Consider the following 7,840-nt stretch of genomic DNA (forward strand, 5'->3'; position numbering starts at 1 on the left):
GTCCCACGCCTCCCGGAGCTCCAGCGCCGCCCCTCGCCGGATCCGCCACCAGTCGTCGCTCCCGACCCCGCCGGCCACCGCGACTCCACCGACCCCCCCTCCCCTCGCCGGAGTGCGCCAGGGCCGCCGTCGCCGACCTGCGTCGGGCACGGGGACGACCCGCTGACTCCGTCGTGGGCCTCAACCCTGCGCACAGGGCCCAACCTGCCAGTTCCTCTAGCCGGCCCACGGGCCGCTAGGTGAGCCCGCCTATTCCCCGCCCGGTGCACGTCTTAGTTATTTTGCGCTCGCCCGTTTTTTTTCAGAAAACTGCGAAGTCCCCAGATTCTGTAAAAATGTTGCATACTTTGACCTCTCATAACTCTGCATCCGTAGCTTCGTTTCGTGCGTATAATATGTCAAATTGTTCGTCTCGAAGAGTACATCATTTCATTCCATTGCATAATATTAATTTGAGGTCATCTAGATGTCTGAATCATTGTTGTAAGAGTGCTTCATTTTGTTTTCTGCTGTCTGTTATCAGAACGAGCTCTTTTGTCACTTTTGCCATGATTGATGTGTGCATCCTATGAGGTTGATTCCTACATGTGTTTTGAAGTATGCCATGTCTTCTTTACAGTGGTGCTTGCCATGTATTTTTGTGATCAATGTGGTGACTAGCACAAGCATGCAAACTAGGCTTCGTGTTAATACTGATTTTAGTCCCTGTTTTGCTGTTAAAATGTTGCCATGTAAACTTGATGCTACAGAGAGATCCATGCATAATTTGAGATACTTCAGTAAGGGTGTTTTGAAAACATGGTTATGCTCTATCCATCCATGGTCCTGGTTGCAATTATGGAATAGTCTAGCATGTCATTTTCGTGCTCTACTTTTGCTTCATTCTGTTTCCTGGCAGATTGTTTACGTGTTATTCAATTTGGCCAATGTTGCTATAGTTGATCCTTGCATGCTATGAACTTGTTCTTGACTTGGTTTGCTTCACAAATATGCCTTCTTACTGTTGGGTGCCTTGCCATGCCATGTTTTGCTCTGTAGTGAGTTGCACAAGCTCATTTAGGTGCCTTCATTTTTATGTTCCTGCCACGTATGAATCTGTAATAAAACTTGCTATGTTTACATGGGTGCCATTATATCTTCTGATCCTTTTTGGCTTATGGTCAGTAAGGGACTTTTGATCTATGCAATTAGTAGATTCATGCCATGCCTTTGTTTGCCGTGATAAGTTCCTGTAACATGTTGTTTGATAGCTCTAAACATTGCATCGTGCTGTTATTTTCCGCAAAGTCTGAAATTGTTAAAACTTGCAATCTTATCATGTGTGTTTGAGCATGTTCTAGTGATTTCTAGAGTTAGCTCAGTGTTCATGTTTTGTAATGCTATACATGTACTTCATGTCCATGCTTTTGGTTATCATGTTGGGGTACTTTAGCATATTGTTTTGATGCTTGCAATATGCCTAGTTGCTGTTTTGGACAGCTTGTCCTTTAAACTTGTTTCATGTGCATGTGTTGAACCGTTGCTCCGTTTTGAGTGTGCTTTATATGAAACTTGCTTGATATTGCATGTAGTTTCATATTATCATGTTGCATCCTTATTTTGAGGTGTTTGCTTGATGTTTGGGTGCATTTTGCATCAATGCCATGTTTAACTTGTTTTGCTCATATCTTCTAGGCCGTAGTCCGAACCAAATGATCTTTATATGTAACTTGACTAGAATCTCGTGTAGATCATCTTTGTGCATCTTAACTTGATATTTAATAACTTGAACATAAAGTTTATTCAGATCTGGACTAACTTCGAAACTTGCATATGAGGACTTACCGGATTTGTTATATGTTGTTCCCAGCCTCATTTAAACTTGCCTTGATGTGTTGCTCTTGTTTGCATCATCTTTTGCCATGAGTAGCTTCATGTAGCCTTGTCATGCATCATGTCTGTTGTGCATCATGCCTTGTTCTTGTGTGGTGTGTTTACCATGTTGTGTGCTTCTTCTCGATAGTTCATCTTCTTCATGGACTTGTTCCCGGCCTCATTTAAACTTGCCTTGATGTGTTGCTCTTGTTTGCATCATCTTTTGCCATGAGTAGCTTCATGTAGCCTTGTCATGCATCATGTTTGTTGTGCATCATGCCTTGTTCTTGTGTGGTGTGTTTACCATGTTGTGTGCTTCTTCTCGATAGTTCGTCTTCGCTTGGTTCGGCTTCGTCCGTTCGTCTTCTTCATGGACTCGTTCTTCTTCCTAGCGGGATTTCAGGCAAGATGACCGCTACCCTGGATCTCACTACTATCATTGCTATGCTAGTTGCTTCGTTCTATCGCTTTGCTGCGCTACCTATCATCTGTTTATCAAGCCTTCCCATATTGCCATGAACCTCTAACCTTTGAGACCTTTCCTATGCAAACCGTTGTTTGGCTATATTACCGCTTTTGCTCAGCCCTCTTATAGCGTTCCTAGTTGCAGGTGAAGTTGAAGATTTCTCCATGGTGAACAGGATTTTGGTTGTGATATCACAATATCTCTTATATTATTAATGCATCTATATACTTGGTAAAGGGTGGAAGGCTCGGCCTTTTGCCTGGTGTTTTGTTCCACTCTTGTCGCCCTTGTTTCCGTCATACCGGTGTTATGTTCCTGGATTTTTGCGTTCCTTACGCGGTCGGGTGATTTATGGGACCCCCTTGACAGTTCGCTTTGAATAAAACTCCTCCAGCAAGGCCCAACCTTGGTTTTACCATTTTCCTCACCACCACCTATCTTTTCTCTTGGGTCGGCCAACCCGAGGGTCATCTTTATTTTAGCCCCCCCGGGCTAGTGCTTGTCTAAGTGTTGGTCCGAACCGAGCGATGTCCGGCGCCCCCTGGGCAACCAGGGTCTATGCCAACCCGACGTCTGGCTCATCCGGTGTGCCCTGAGAACGAGATATGTGCAGCTCCTATCGGGATTTGTCGGCACAGCGGGAGGTCTTGCTGGTCTTGTTTTACCATTGTCGAAAAGTCTTGTAAACCGGGATTCCGAGTCTGATCGGGTCTTCCTGGGAGAAGGTCTATTCCTTCGTTGATCGCGAGAGCTTGTCATGGGCTAAGTTGGGACACCCTTGCAGGGTATAATCTTTCGAAAGCCGTGCCTGCGGTTATAGACAGATGGGAATTTGTTAATGTCCGGTTGTAGACAACTTGACACCAGATCCGAATTAAAACGCATCAACCGCGTGTGTAGCCGTGATGGTCTCTTCTCGGCGGAGTCCGGGAAGTGAACACGGTTTCTGGATTATGTTTGACGTAAGTAGGAGTTCAGGATCACTTCTTGATCATTGCTAGTTGATGACCGTTCTGCTTGCTCTCTTCTCGCTCTTATTTGCGTATGTTAGCCACCATATAAGCTTAGTCGCTGCTGCAGCCTCACCACTTTCCCCTTTCCTTCCCTTTAAGTTTTGCTAGTCTTGATACCCATGGTAATGGGATTGCTGAGTCCTCGTGGCTCACAGATTACTACAACAACAGTTGCAGGTACAGGTTATGCGATGATCATGACGCGAGAGCGATGCTTGCTTGCGTTGAGTTCTTCTTCTGCTTCTTCGATCAGGGGATAGGTTCCAGGTCGGCAGCCTGGGCTAGCAGGGTGGATGTCGTTTGAGTTTCTGTTTGTGTTGCATCCGTAGTCGGATGTTGATCTTATGTATCGTGATGTTGTATTCGTGTGGCATGGTATGCCTTATGTATGTATCCCCATCTATTATGTAATGTTGATGTAATGATATCCACCTTGCAAAAACGTTTCAATATGCGGGTCTATCCTTGGTGGGACCTTCGAGTTCCTTTTGGATAGGGTCGCATATTGGGCATGACAAGTTGGTATCAGAGCCTCGACCGACCCTAGGAGCCCCCTTGATTGTTGGCCGTTGTTGAGTCTAGAAGAAAACTATTTTGAGTCTTAGGATTATATATATCGGAGAGTAGGATTCTTTTTACTCCTCAGTCCCTTCGTCGCTCTGGTGAGGTTCCCTGACGTAGATGTTTTGTCTTTCCTCTCCTCAAATTTCACTCAAATTTTTTTAGGATCACGCGGGTATCTTGGAATCGTTCCGATGGTTTTGTGACGAGAACATTGTTCTTGGTTCCTCCTGTCTATTTATGTGGCTTTGACCCGGGGAGTCGAGCTCTGAGGTGTTGTCGTCACAATTTTATCGTTGCAGTTCTGGAATACCTGAGTTTTGCCGACATCGAAAATCTCTTTTATGCAGTTGTTGGTGAGATAACCCCGATAACCCAGTACTGGGGCAAGTTCGGGAGTATTGCCATAACTCGTATAACGGATGCTTCTCGAAGGTTGAGGTACACGATTTCCGAAGGTTTCTTGGTTATGTGTTGACGGATGGATACAGCTGGATGTAGGTATTGTTAGTTTGGGTGAGATATATTGCTTCCCCTGTATCCCCAACACCAGATTGCATAACCAGAAAGTTTCGGGAGTTTTATAGGTGGGAATTCAAGTAGCTCTAGTCTTATCTTTCTAACAGACACATGATACGATATGGGATCTATCATATGTTTGTTTCCGGCTTATTCTGCAAGCCAATCCTTTGTTTTGTTTTGAGTTGTGGTATTCGAGTTGCTTCGAAGTCAAATGTTGAATCCATACCTTTCCTAAGCGGTGTTCTCATATTGCTATGTGAATACTAATCCTTTTGATCATCGAGATCGTCATGTCAATTCTTTTCCAACCGGTGTGCTTCTCTTCAAGTGGTTCCAATCATTTTCAACATCCGCAAGATCAACTCTAAGTTTTTCTCACCGGTGTTTGTGTCATCCGTCCTCAAGTTGCCTTTGTTTTCCCGCCCTCCCACCCTTTTTCTTCAAGGACCCAGATCTCTTAATCAAGTATCCATCTATTCATGTGAAGTCTCTTCATTCTTTTCTTTCAATGTTCTTATCCGGTGATTTCCCAGGAAGATGCTCACGAGCTTCAAGTTCATCATCCTTCATTGTTGTTTCTTCTCCGGTGGATCCAATTCAAGTTTTCGATATTCATCATATTCCTTTCCTCATGTCAAATGCTTTCTCATGCCGGTGCACCTCTTAATCTTTCACTTCTCGCTATTCATTTGTTCTGGAGTGCTGAAGATATCTCGGAAGACTTGTGTTTCCGTTCTCAATCCGTTCAAGATATTTCGAGGTTGTTATCTCATTCAAGTCATTTAATTCTACCGGTGCAATCCCTCTTCTAAATCGTTCAACGGTGTTTTCTTTTGAGTGGGCCCTAACCCACAGGTCTTTTCCAGGATCTTACCTGACTCTTCTAATTCTCCCGGAGTGATTCCCAAATTCTTTTCAAAGTTTGACATAAGAATGAATTATCATCAGTCAAATGTCTTTTTCCAAGATTTATTTCAAATCATTTTCATTATTGGCTCAACCCCCTTCGCTTTTCATTCTCCCGGAGTATCTCAGTAATTTGGTGGTGTTTTTCATCGTCATTCAAAGACCGAAGAAGAGTTTTCCTCCAAGTCTTGTCCGTTCTGTCGAAGATTCGTGGTTCTAGCTTCATATTATCTTCTCAGATTATTTCATTTGTCAGATATCCTTTTCTTACCCATCCGGAGTATGTCAGGAGTTGTTTCTCCAATTCTTTTACCGGAGGCCATCATTCCAGTTACCGTTAATCATTTATCCCGGTGCCTCATTCAAGTGTTCTTTAATCAGCTCATGATCTCCTTGTCCTTTTGCATCTAAATCCCCTCTAACATATTTGTTCCTTCTAATTCTTACCGGTGATTCACCCCTTTACTTCTTTCATTTTCAATTCTTACGGTGGTTCGTTCAAGATTCCTCTTTCTTCGTTATCGTATCAATTCGTCCATTCTTTCGTTGTTCCAATCCAACCGGTGATTCATTCTCTTTCGTCATTCAATTTTGGATTCTTACGGTGGTTCGTTCAAGATTCTTTTTCCTTGATTATCATTTTAATCCATTCGTTCTTTCGAATCCTACCGGTGGTTAATGAAGACCTTCTCAAGTTTTGTGCTATCCCTTCTCAATCCTTTTCAAGAAGAATAAGTAGTATGCGAAATCCATTGCTAGTCATCAATTTAATTTGATGAAGGATAAGCATATAATAAATCTTATTCTTATTCCATCCAAGTGAGTAATCCCTTCCTTCGGAGTTTGTTCCTAATGAATAAATTCTAGTTCCAATTGTTTTCATCATTTCTTCCGGAGTTCTAATTCCCTCGTTTATTTTGTCGGAACCTCCATCTAAATCATCGCAAGGCTTAATCTTATTCTATCATCTTTCATTTCTATCTCATCATCCTTTTGTTGACGGAGTTCTTCTTCGTGGTTCTTCATGATTTAATTCATTCTTCAAGAGTTCATCAAGATTCTTGTCGGTGGAGTTCAAGTATCTTTCCTTTTGCCTTTCAAAGTGCAATTAATTCTTCATTTTCTTTTGAAGTGGAGTTTTGCATTTCTTCATTCTTCTTAGCTATTCAATCATTTCCGTTTGCGGCTGGTTATCACCTCATAATTTTGAGATGTCACCTATAAGACCACAACAAGCTTATTCTTTCGTTGTTGATTTTTCAACAACTCCAATAAATCCTTCTAAATTCTTTTCATTGAATGCTCTTTCAATTCTTTCCGAAGGTTTTGTGTCATGTCTTCATCAAGTATCATCCCTTCTTCTCTAGTTCATGCTATATTCCTTCCAGGTTCAACCGGAGTGCTGCCCAAATTATATCAATCTTATACCTCCTCCATCTAGTTTTAACCGGAGTGGTCTCATTATCTATCTCATCACTAAACCTCTTGGTTCTCGTCATATCCCTTGTTCCTCTTTTCTAACGGAGTGTTTTCAACTTTGCTCATCTTCGTTGTTTTCTTCCTTTCATTTTGTTCAACCTCTCAAGGATCTTTGGTTTCACTCGTTTGTCGAAGAAGCAACTTAGCTTTACCTCTTATCTTCCTCTTACTTTTCCATCCGGTGCCATCCTAGATCTCGGGACGAGATCCTCTCGTAGTGGTGGAGTGTTGTAACGCCCCGGATCCGATGCGCCAGGTGTCTGCCAGTTATTCGCCGTCGTTGCCATGTCATTTGCTTGCGTGTTGCATTTTATCATGTCCTCATGTGCATTTCTTTTTGCATACGTGTTCGTCTCATGCATCCGAGCATTTTCCCCGTTATCCGTTTTGCAATCCGACGCTCCTATGCCCTCCGGCGTCCCCCTCTTCTCTCTTTTCGTGAGTGGGTATTAAACATTCTCGGAATGGACCGAGTCTTGCCAAGCGGCCTTGGTATAACACCGGTAGACCGCCTGTCAAGCTTCGTGCCATTTGGAGTTCATTTGGTACTCCAACGGTTAACCGGGTAACCGTAAAGCCCCTCTCTCTTTGCAGCCCAACACCCCTCCAAAGTGGCCCAAAACCCATCTAACTCCTCTCCATGCTCTCGGTCGTTCGATCACGATCGTGTGGGCGAAAACCATGCTCCATTTGGACTCTTCTAGCTCCCTCTACCTATATAAACACCTCCCCCTCCGAATTTCGCGCAGATCAAACCCTAGCCCTCTCCCTCTCAGCCGCCGGACATGTCCGCGTCGCGCCGGACATGTCCACCGCCCGCCGCCACGTCGCTGCAGCCAATCGGCGCGCGACACGTCAGCCCCGCCGCCGCCCTCGGCCAACCAGCGTCCGCCACCTCACCCGGCCCGCGCCTCTCTCTCTCCTCCCTCCCGCGCCAGGCTCGCCGGGTCCAGATCGGGCCCGCGGGGCCCATCCGCCGCCGCCGCGGGCGCTGCCTCGTCCGCCGCTGCAGGGACCCATCCCGCGCCCGTTGCCCTCC

Source organism: Triticum dicoccoides, chromosome 1B (assembly GCF_002162155.2).
Source record: "Triticum dicoccoides isolate Atlit2015 ecotype Zavitan chromosome 1B, WEW_v2.0, whole genome shotgun sequence".
Classification (NCBI taxonomy): domain Eukaryota; kingdom Viridiplantae; phylum Streptophyta; class Magnoliopsida; order Poales; family Poaceae; genus Triticum; species Triticum dicoccoides.